General features: G+C 41.8%; 1 pseudogene; it reads right to left on the bottom strand.

Moving 5' to 3' along the window:
• Positions 1–4,450: 4,450 nt before the first annotated feature.
• On the bottom strand, positions 4,451–10,146 carry LOC104541899 (annotated as a pseudogene).
• Between the last annotated feature and the right edge of the window lie 802 nt (positions 10,147–10,948).

Here is a 10,948-nt window from a genome sequence, read left to right as displayed (position 1 = left end):
GCACTGCTGACGTTAGAGGGGCTCTGTGGAAGGAGCACTTGCATGCTTTGATTGTACATCCCTTTCTAGGCTACAAAATCCATCTCGGTTTGCAATGATGGCATCAGAGGCAAGGGCCTGAAGGACTGTGAGTGCAAATACCACAACGTGCTGCAGAGGCTGGGAAGGGAGCATGGCTGGTGCCTCGCAGCTCCTAGAATGCTCTAAGTCATGGACAAATGGTGCAAAAGCAGCACGCATAGAAAAGAGGGACAAAGTTTAACTTTGAAGGAAGGGGGAAGTGCTGGTCTGTTAAAGCATTACTTTGGCATCAAGAATCTCTGGTGACATACAGGAAGGTATAACAGTGCACAGTAAGGATGTCACAACTCAGTGAGACTAAAAACTGGGCAATGCTAAGAGCAATTGTGCCAACAGATAAATAAAGGTAAATAAGTAAGTTATTAAACACATGGCTAGAAAGAACAATCCAATCTTTTTTGTTATACTTTTCTATTGATTGTGATAGACTTTTTGCTGTTTATGTTGGCTTAACTGATACTGAAGTGAAAGGTGAATGTATCACCATTGGAGCTGGTCTGTGAAGTTCGAGTGGCAAAACTGGGGGTCTTAAAAACTGCTTTATTCTAGTGTCTTCATATTCCCCGGTTCCTGTGCTATGTGCCATTGTGTGCAGCTCGATTCCTAGAGTTTCTTGAGACCAAAGTCATTACATTAGCATCTCACTGTGCTTAGATGTAATATTCTTTAACATGCCTGCAACAGAACCATCCCTTGCATTTGACCCAGTGGCTCTCCAGTCCCTTCTATTTAGCTGTACCTCACTTTCCAACTGCTTTCCACCAGAAAATACACATCTGGAGGGAATGTTTTCCTCTGAAATCAGACAGGTAAGCCACCAGCTGGGCCATTAACTGAGTACCTCATTGCCTGGCTGCCACTTGCCTGAAGCAGAAGGGCAGACTAGACAACTGCGTGCAGCAGTATACCTGCTCCTCTGCTCACCTCTTCTATTGCCAGTATCGTGCATTGTATTTAGAAGCCTTCATCTTTCACTTTAATTCACTTCAAATGCATCTTCCTGTGATATTTTCTGTTTTGTTTTGGTTTTTTTGACATTCTGACATTTGCAGTATTCTCATTTGGAAATTTTTTTCTGAATAGTGGAAAGGAGAACAGGCTGCCTACCTTCAGCCTACAGCAGACTGTTATTGTAGAGCTGTCTCTACAGAAATGTTGTGGGTAAACCAGAGAGTTCCCTGCAAAAGTAGCACTGACCAAGGGTTTCAACTATTAGGAATATTGATTTACATCTGGTAATGTTTAGCTCTAAGTACTTACCTACAGACATTGCTAGATACAGCATGCTCATTTGAGAGCCTTAAATATGAGCCTTTAGAAGGCTGCAATTGAGAATTCAGTGATAACTGAAGTAATACAGCTTGAAAGCCCTTTCCTATGCCCCGTTTTTCTTATCAAATGAAATATGGTTTGAGTCACATTAACCACAATCAGACATAGGGCTGAAGGAGGAAGCAGTAAACGCTCCCTTGTTTAGCAACACCAAGGAAAACAGGCAGCCCAGAAATGTGACTGCCCTAGCAGGGCTGAGCAGAAAAACTTACAAGCCCAGGGGCTGGGCACAGCCCCGCAAAGTTCAAGCCACGCTGCCGGTACAGGGGAGGTTTCTGTAGTGCGGCAGGACGGAGACATCCCTGCCTACACCACCGCCTGCTGCCTGCAGAGCTGGGAGCTCACCCAGGAACAAGGAACTAACGCCAGGGAAACAAGCAACCCCACCGAATAAAACTTAAAGAAACTACAGCGGTGCAGGCTAGGCATGGCTGTGGGAAATATAAGAGGAAGCTTATCCTAGAGCTCCCTCTGCTTTTCAAACCTCCGTCCTCTCAATCCACCCTCCCCACCCTTGTACTGCGCTCTCCCCCGACTCCCTCTGCTACTGGCAGAGGATGGCGGTTGTCTGAGGACTTACTTTGTGAAACAGGTTGCGATTTGATGCTAAATCAGCTTAGCTGTACAGGTAGTCCGTCTTCAGAGTGTGGTCCTGCTCCCTTTCTAGTGCCAAGAGAGACTGCGTGGAAGACTACTTATTCAAAGGGGTTAATGTCGCTGTGGAGAAGCCTGTGTGAAGGGTTACACCTACAGCCACGCAATCATTGCAAAGGAGAGAGGACAGGCGGTCAGGGCTGAGGAAATCAGAAGGCGCTTGTTTTTAGCAACAGCACATAGTTGCTTGGCTGTAACAGGACACCACCTCCTAGGGCGCAGACATAAATGCAGAGATACACTACTTTTTCTCCACAAATGAGTGTTTTCCGTTACTTCTATTACATGAATTGTAAAGGGTTACAATTTAATACATTTACAGACTAAAATCTTGTTTTTACGACGTCCATGTTGTTCAAAACCAATGTATTTTTCATTCTGCAAGTCTGTTTTTTATGGTCAGATTAAATGCAAACAATGTTTTTATTTAAAAACAAACCTGCAGAACATACAATAGAATTAACTGCACATAGAAATCTTAGCTGTGCAACACAAAATAATCCAGTCCACTTGCTTAGAAAGCACCATCTGCAGGGCCTGCACCTGCACACATGCCAGTGCGTTCAATCTGCTCAAGCTGTTCACTAGCCTTTCCCAACACCTGCCTGCACAGTCCTCCCACCTGCACGAGCAGCCGTTTCACAGGAAGACAGATACATACCTGCAAAATGGCTTATTTTGAGAATTTTTGATATGGACCCACCTGACTGCTGGAAAAAAGTGACCCCATTATTCAATGGTTTTGTGGAAAGGTAATTTTTCACACCCTAAAACTGAGACCAGAAGGATTCAAGTAGACAACTCCAGCTGTAAGTTAGGGCATGGGATGATAACACATTGCACTGGGTGCTGAGCTAACTGTTTTTGAAGCAATGGTGATTTGAGACTTGTTTTCTTTTTCAAAGTAAATTTTATATGTTCAGCCATTGGTCTTAAAGGTTCTGTTAACCTCTGGTTTAGAAAAGTGTGTGTTCAGAAATGGGGTGAAACAGTGCTGTAGAAATGACTTCTAATACTCCACCAAAAATTTCAGAGAATTACAAATAAATTTTTTACCCCTGTATCTAGTGAGGTCCCCCAGGGGTTGGTACTGGGACTAGTACTATTCAATATATTTATCAATGACCTGAATGAGGGAACAGAGTACAGTGTCAGCAAGTTTGCTGACAATACAAAACTGGGAGGAGTGGCTGACACTCCAGAAGGCTGTGCTGCCATTCAGCGAGATCTGGACAGATGGAGAGTTGGGCAGGGAAAAATTTAATGAGATTCAACAAGGGCAAGTATAGGGTACTGCATCTGGGAAAGAAAAACCCTATGTACCAGTGTAGGTTGGGGACTGACCTGTTGGGGAGTAGCACAGCAGAAAGGGACCTGGGGTTCCTGGTGGACAGCAGTATGACCATGAGCCAGCAATGTGCCCTTGCGGCCAAGAAGGCCAATGGCATCCTGGGGTGTATCAGGAGGGGGGTGGTTAGTAGGTCGAGAGAGGTTCTCTTTCCCCTCTACTCTGCCCTGGTGAGTAGGGCAGAGTGCAAATTCCCTGCATTTGGAATATTGTGTTCAGTTCTGGGCCCCTCAGTTCAAGAAGGACAGGGAATTGCTTGAAAGAGTCCAGCACAGAGCCACAAAGATGATCGAGGGAGTGGAGCATCTCCCTTATGAGGAGTGGCTGAGGGAGCTGGGTCTCTTTAGCTTGGAGAAGAGGAGACTGAGGTGTGACATCATTAATGTTTATAAATTTGTAAAGGGTGAGTGTCAGGAGGATGGAGCCAGGCTCTTCTCAGTGACAGCCAATGACAGGACAAGGGGAAACGGGAGCAAGCTGGAGCATAGGAAGTTCCATGTGAACATAAGGAAAAAATTTTTTATTGTGAGGGTACCAGGGGACTGGAACTGGTTGCCCAGAGAGGTTGTGGAGTCTCCCTCTGGAGACATTCAAAACCCGCCTGGACGTGTTCCTGTGTGACCTGGTCTATGTGATCCTGCTCTGGCAGGGGGGTTGGACTGGATGATTTTTCGAGGTTCCTTCCAACTCCTAACATTCTGTGATTCTGTGATAATCCACTGCTATGTGCCTGAATTCTCTACCACTAAAGTCCGAGGAATTTATTTTCTATTGTATTCAGTGTCAAGGTCAAGCTTATTACAAACAGCACTATCATATAAAAACACATACAGAACTGCCCAGCAGAGTAATTTATTTTTGCTGCAAAATCAAGTAAAAAAATCAATGTAAAATGACTATGCTGTTAGAGAACACAACTTGAGAATAGAAAAGCATTATAATTCTGTGTATTAACATTAATTAACATTAGGATTATTATGATTAATTAGTGTTACAGAAACAAGCAGATGAAATCTTAAAGGATCTGCAGTGAAGTTATGGTGAAGCTTGCTGTGTGCGTGGAGGGTCCTTTTCATACCACCTCCCAAAGAGTGTTACACTCAAAACTGGCTTTGATGTACTAGTCCGACTTACCAGACATCCATCGATTAGCAGTTAGTTATGGAAAAGTAAAACAAACAGGAACATCAGCAAAGCAGTACTATTGTATGAAAAACACAAATACTACATTCATTAATGTTGACCTAGTTGAGAGATGTAGTAGCTCACTTGGAGCTACCACGAAGTTTTAGAAAAACTACTCCTCTATCTTGAGCAAGATCTTGTCCTAGGGGATTTGGGAGGATAAGGAAGAACGCAACTGACAATATGGACCTGCTGTATGAATGCAACCAGGAAAATCAGGCAGAAATCCCTCCAGAGGTGCTGGAGAGGGTCCAAAGAAGGGCAACAAAGCTGGTGAAGTGTCTTGAGAATAAGTCTTATGAGGAGCGGCTGAGGGATTTGGGGTTGTGTAGTCTGAAGAAAAGGAGTCTGATTGGAGACCTGATTGCACTCTACAACCTGAAAGGTGGTTGTAGAGAGGTGGGTGTGGGTCTTTTCTCACAAGTTACAACTAATAGGACAGGAGGAAATGGTGTTAAGTTACACCAGAGGAGGTTTAGGTTAGACATTAGGAGAAACTTCTACACTGAAAGGGTTATCAAATCCTGGAACAGGGAAGTGGTGGAATCAGGAACATTGTTTAGAAGTGGACATGGTAGTGTTAGTTAATGGTTGGACTTGATGATCTTAAAGGTCTTTTTGAACAATAACAATTCTATGATTCTAAATAGAGCTGCCTTGAACTCAAGCCAGTCACCGAAATAGAAGACACTGATAACTACCAAGTTGCTCCTGTGACTTATAATGGGTTTTTGACCATTTGTGTTACAAGTCTGACAACTCACAAGGGTGTCCCATTACCTCAAATTCCCTGGGGGCCAGCTGCACCCTGCTGGACAAGCCTTCTGGAAAGACATATTTGGTGCCAAATGTGCCACTGAGGAAGAACATCTCAAACTTGGTCTGAGCTGTCTCCACTGGCTGCCCACATGTGTTCAGGTCTGTGTTCTTGCACTTGAGAAGTGTGCATGCCTGTGGGCAGAAGGATACAGAAAGGCAAAATAAGCTTTCAACAATGAAGAGTTGGATTTGATTGTAAGAAAAGCTGTCACAATGAATAAATGATCCAATACATCTACCCATTTATTTAAGCCAAGAACATCCATAGGTGGCACTTGAAACTTTGTAAAAAGACAGTTTTTTGCCAGCACCACAGCAAGCACTCTGTGTGTACACACGTGTTTATAAGTTATATGTTCATTCATGCATAATGTATATGCATTTATTCATAGATGTAGACTAGTTTGTGACCTAGGGAAGTTACTTCAGCTCTGTTTGAATTTCTTAAAAAAATGGAAGCCATACTTATTTGCCTGTTCTAGTGGGAATACTCTAAAGAGAAAAGATACAAAGACATAGCCCATTAAAAAAAGCTTAACAGCAAAATTTTAAAGAATCGATACATTGACAAGCCATGTGAATTCAAAGTCTATATCCTTATTTAGTTTCTTAATTTTGTTAGATAACTGCATGTTAGAGAATCACATCAGCACAATGGTAAAAACCAGTGAGCAGAAAACAGTTCTCTGTTGTGATAGGAGCATTCCTATGAAGTCAGGGAGAACTCTACGATTTTCTCTTCCTTTTGTACACGTATATGGAAACCTCCTTGAAGTGTTATAGCACATGGTCAACTGAAAGTCTTCGCTTTCAGCATTTATAACATAGACAGAAGAGCAGGATCAGCACCCCTAATGAAGTCAAAATGCATCACAAGGAAAACAAATGTTTTAAGAGGGGCCTAAAAATACCTCCTCCTTAACTCCCTCAATCAAAAATGAAACAAATGTAAATGGACTGCAAAGAGAGTATTGTAGCCTTCCCACTGTCCAAATAAGAACAGAAAATCTTTACCTGCAAATAATACTCTCCTTCAACAACATGTAACCCATCAAAGGCACCAAGAACATAAATATCATCTTTCTGCTTCTCTGCCATCTTGTAACTCAAATGGCAACAGAGGTCCTGCTGGCAAATGGCACGATTTCCCTTGGGTTCAGTGAGCTCCGTGAAGGAGAAAAGATCATGGTAAACGACCCCACTGAAATAGTGGCCGCTTGGTGGAAGCTGTTCAATCCTGCTGGCATACAATCTCCAGTTAACAGCAGCAGGATAGTCAGGAGAGAGACATGGGTGTTACCAAAAGGTGACCATTTTCTGTTTTCATATTGTAATAATATGCCTTTGGACCATCTGGGGCATAGATACCACTCCCTGCAAACACATAAAACACAGAAAGTTTTCAATCTGAAAGCAAGTATATGGGACAAGTAAGCAGCTTTCACTAATTAAACCCGTGCTACATTTACCAGATTGTTTTGAAACTAAATTAAGCCTTCACAGACTACAGTCCTAACCTAATGCTTTTTGCAATCAAAGTAGACCAAACTGAATTTTCATGGATTGGAAGTGACAAGATTAGTGTGCTAATTATATGCCATTATATGTGACTTAAGTGGCTGAAGGTATACATTCGTCATTGAGTTTTGCTAGATTAGAAATCATTATTTCTGTTTAAAATGAAAGGTAATACTGTCAAGTAAAACAAATTTTGAAAGGAAAAGATACTACCAAAAGTTATAACCTTATGCAAGTTGTTTACATGAAAACATAAATTTTTAAAGTCCAGAGTAAAACCTATCCAGAAAGAAGATGAGGTATATGATATAGCATCATCAACGGCGGAACTAAAGGAACAGCCTATATCTGCTTTTATTTGGAAGGCAAAGTTTAGGGCTACATTTTAGCAACACCAGTAAGTTTCTCTCACTTCTGCAAGCATATGCTCACAAAACTTGTGCTTTTCTTCTAGCTTGAAGTATTCTTTGCAGGCTCTGTTTCCACCGTATATTTTTCCTGAGCCTGCAAAGAATACTTGACACAAGGTCTCCGGCCCAGAAGTAATTTTTGGAGGACTCACAAGAGCCTTTTTCAGAGTTAGGTTTCCACCTAGTGGAGAAAAAAAAGTTTGGGCCTTTACATGACCGAAACATTGGTAAACACCGGGGTTGGGAGATGGAGAATCACAGGCATGACCTCTCAGAACTGATAATTTAACAAATAACTAAATGTGTTCTAGTCAAGCACTTCTGAGTTCTTACATATCACATTTTGATTTCTTTTTTATCTGTGCAAGTTCTCTTGTCCTAATCCTGTTGAAATGTGTATGCATGCCTAAAGCTGATGGGAATTTCTGCTCTGGTCAACTGCACTACATAGATATAAACGCTCACATGAACAAGATCAATTAGAGTAATTTCACATTACCTGTTATCTCAAAAGTGGAATTGAGAATATTTGCTGAAAGAAAGTTGACGCCCATTCCCATGGCCCATGCTGCGTGAAACTGGACTGCTGCCAACAGTGGAAGCGTGTTATCCCAAGCAGTTGGGAACAGAATGGTGTCAACCTGAAACTGCTTGCCAGGACCACAGCTGGGTCATGATAGAGTATGTCTGCACAAGTGAAAATGCCTAAGTAGTCAAAGGATGTATTGAAAGTCACAAATTCTGGATCCTTGGGATAATTAAATTGTTTCTCTGTCACAAAAAGGTTGTACTGTTCATGGAAAGGAAGGAATGGAGAAAAAAAAGATCAGAAAAGAAAACCATTTAAATATGATTAATATTAAATATAATAGTCACTTAAAGTAATGGAGAATATGTTTTGTGAACATGCTGTATCTTAATTTCAAAAAGGAGAATTCAAACTACTTCAAGAGGAGTCAAGCACAAATATTCGTGGTTCTGATTTATACCAGTGAAGGGGATTTGTATTCAGTTAGCAAGAGTTTAGGACATTAATGTTTTAATATCTCATGTGTCACTTCCTATTAAGAAGCAGTAAAAATAGAGGGCTTATTGAGTTCTAAATAATTTCATTTAATTACTTGTTATTAAATTCAGTTTTTTGAATGAAGATATCTTAAGGCAGTGGCTTTTGCCTGCCCTCTGACACTTGCTCTAAAATGACTCTATGTACAGATTTAAGCATAGGAAGCAGCTTGTTTCACATCTTTAATCACCTGAGGACCATGCACTTCCTGAACACTCTAAAATCCTTTCACCTTGTGATAACGAGCCACCAGTTTCCCTTCTGAGTCAAAGACAACATTAGTGTTGTACTGATAGCGACCATCGCTGGAGCACCATGGATCACTGGAATTACATGGCTTCTTGTCTCCTATATTCGCAACCACATAGATCGAGTTATTCCTCACCAAATAGCTCAGTCTTTCCAGCACGGGTGAAGGAGCAAACCTGAACATCAGGAAAGGAAGAAAGGAAATAAAACATCAAAAACAGTCAATCCATAAAAATGCCAACACTTACTATAAGTCACAAGAATGATATGTTTGTGATATCTAATATGAGAATGTAGTCTTCTGTAATTGTGCTTTGGTTTTGTGCTTCAAAGCTTAGTGTGCAGAAACTCTGCCTTCACCTCACATTAACTAAGCAAGAAACACAGAGGTTTTCTTGCAGTGAAAGCAAATCTTTGCACCTTCAAGTCTCCCTTCTGATGCAGGTGTGTGACACAGCATTGATGTTACACTGACACGTGGGCTAATAATCTCAGCTGTTCTGATGTTCGATTGGCCTGCTGTGCTGAGGTGGCTTAGGATTTGTTTCTTCTATGGTGTATTTTGTTATCTTTCATCAAATATTGCAGCTTCAAAAAATGGTGCAATTTGTTAGGAAAAAAACAGAATGAAAAGGCTACCACATCATGATTCAAAAATACAAAACTGAAATTGTGCAGTATATCCTTTCAGTAGTAGCTGTTATTTTATTCACAAATATTGCTAATATTTGTGTATCTTAATCTTGTTTTCTACAACATGCATGGAACACATTACTGAAATGTAGATTCTGTAAGTTTTTGTTTTTCTTTTAAATAAATCTCAACCTTTATGAGTATACTAATTAAAATCAAAAGAATTGCAACAAGAAAAAAAGAAAAAAAAAACAACAAAAACCAAAACAACAAGCAAGAGAAAAATTATGAAGGAAGTTGTCTGAAGCTATTTTATGGCAACTACATGACATCTAATCTGCCTTCATTTCAGTTGCTCCAAGACATTTAAAACTATAAACAACCACTTCTAAAGGTAGCTGTCTTTCTCATCAGACCATTCCCTGTGCACAACAGGGATGATACCTTCCAGAATCAGCATATGGAATCCAGTCCACCTATGGGTTTGGAATATCCTCAAGATAAGGGTATATTGTTTCCCTTGTGAAATCCCAGCCATAAATGCCATCTTCAGGAGTCACAATGATATGGGCACCCTGGTACCAACATAGAAACCCAAAAAACACCATTAAAAATGAATAAATGATCAGTGTTTACCAAAATGAATGTCTCTGACTCTGTCATAATACCTGTCTGGCTGCTTCTTTGATGGTCAGTTTCAAAATTGCCATATTTTTCTCCATCAGCATCAAGGCCTCCTCAGAAGAAACAGGCACTTCAATGTCCTCTGACAAGACCACACTGTGCTCATAGATGGCTGCGATGAACCTGTCCAGGGCACAGGCCTCCAGAGCAGACAGCACCAAAAGCATGGCCAAGGCATGAGCTCTAGGAAGCCCCATATCTGGTGTCTGAAAGCCATCCAAGAGGAGGACAGGAGCAAGCAAAGACAGGGGGCTTTTAAAGGGGAAATTTTGCACAAAACCTGGGAATTCCCCAGAATGGCAGAAAGCTGACACCAGGAGATGCAATCACCCTGCCCGGAAAGTCTCACATCAAAAGCAAGCAAGCTGCCAGCATTGAGCAATTCTGCCTTACACCACTGGCAGAGAAGTCACAGAGAAGTCACCACTGTGCTGCAGCCGAAGAAGTGAATCACATGCCAGATTTACAAACCATTCAGGTGTGGCATTGCTGTAGTAATGTAGACAATGCTGTAGTAATGACCCAGGGCAAGCCCAGGTCACAGCAGGAAAACAAGCCAGAGTTTGGGAAATCTCAGCAAATACTGGCATGAACACATTCCTGCCCAGATTTGAGGGCGCGGGGTGCAGGTTGGGTGCAGGAGGCAGGTGGCCAGCCCCGAGTTTGGTGCTGCTGCATGGACACTGCCTGTGCCACCTCAGTTTAGGGCTGCTCCCATCGATCTGAGTATAGCTTGGCTATACCTGGCACAGTCCTTACTCATCCCAGCTTCACAGATTGTACAACTGCCTTAGTAATAGCAGATGGGTATTTAGACCTGCCACCGCATGAGGCAAGCACAGCACTAGCCAGAGGGTTGCCGAGTTTAGCTTAGGAGAGCCCACTGCTCGGCTTTAACCATGCATCCAGGACCCCTGGATAATCATGGAAGAAGAACATGCTTATGAGTTGAACAATAAACTTGGAAAC

Source organism: Mesitornis unicolor, unplaced genomic scaffold (genome assembly GCF_000695765.1).
Source record: "Mesitornis unicolor isolate BGI_N332 unplaced genomic scaffold, ASM69576v1 scaffold24816, whole genome shotgun sequence".
NCBI lineage: Eukaryota > Metazoa > Chordata > Aves > Mesitornithiformes > Mesitornithidae > Mesitornis > Mesitornis unicolor.
The sequence above is the reverse complement of the archived record's forward strand: the minus strand, read 5'-3'. Positions and strand labels throughout refer to the sequence as shown.